The sequence below is a fragment of the Octodon degus genome, unplaced genomic scaffold (genome assembly GCF_000260255.1).
Source record: "Octodon degus isolate 3935 unplaced genomic scaffold, OctDeg1.0 scaffold00346, whole genome shotgun sequence".
NCBI classification, from domain to species: Eukaryota; Metazoa; Chordata; class Mammalia; order Rodentia; family Octodontidae; genus Octodon; species Octodon degus.
Genome location: NW_004524922.1, coordinates 354,862 through 356,098, shown reverse-complemented (window position 1 = coordinate 356,098; position 1,237 = coordinate 354,862).

Sequence of the window (1,237 nt, the reverse complement as noted above, 5' to 3'; positions counted from 1 at the left end):
TTGAAAACCTTCTTTGTTTCCATTTTTTCTCTGTATTTTCTTGAGTTTTTTTCCTACCAAATCACATCTTCTGGTCACTTTCATTAGAAAGTGACTACACATTCTTTATAGTTTGTTTTCTTTTTACTAAAATGCTTACTGTGTGCTTTCTTTACATTCATGCTGAATTGAGTGGTAACTTGTCAATGGTCTGTATGCTAAAATACACACAGAAATTCTGCAGAATAAGTGTGTACACATTTGCCTGTGTTCATAAACCAGATAACTACTTTGTACAGGCATGGTGTAACAGATAGTGACAGTTAACTGACACAACGTAGAAATTCCCAAACTCTGTAAAAAACAGTTGCTCCTACCAGTACTGTGACTCCAAACTACCCAAGCATTGAAAGATATATCTTTGAAATGACATTGAAATATGGACATGAATGAGAAACCAACAGTTTTATCAGCCCATCTAAAAATATTTGTGCTTTATATGTAGCTAATGATGAAAATGCGAATCACAGAGTGGTGGTGATACTTAGGACCTGAACAGTTTCTTCTTGTTACATTGAACATCATGTGGTGCAGTCTTGGAGTGGATGTTCTATTTCCTTATATAGAATTAGTATCATTTCTCCATCTTTAATATTTTGTTTTCTTCATTAAGAAAATGTCTTAATTGAAATAGGAATACAGGCTGCTGGGGAGATAGCTCAGTAGAGTAAGTGCCTGCCTGCCAAGTGCAAAGGCCTAAGTTCAATCCCTGGTTCCACAAAAAGCAAAAGAAAACAGAAATAGGAATACATGTTACTACTCATGAATTTTTTATTGTATATTACATGCTGTTTGAAGTGTTTGTTTTATACAGATGTGAAAATAACTTTGTGATTTATATGTCCACACCACTTTCTAGAAATGCTCTAAGTGAATGCATCAAAATGTTATTTAACAAGTTGCAGGGCCAGGGAGATAGTTCAGTAGAATAAGTGCTTGTCTGTAAAGAGCAGGCTCCTGAGTTCAATCACCAGTACCAACAAGAAAAAAGAAAAGAAACGTTGAAAGTCACAATAAGTTCTCTGTGATATGCAGTATTTTCTCAGTGGAGTATGATGGAATATACTAGAGAGAAACATTTTACTAATATATACACATTAGAAATATTGCCTAAAGAAAATAAGCTACCTCATTTCTGAGGTGAACGTCCTATCTGGTTAAGATTAGATATCAGTTGTTAGGCAATGTAGTGTCATGT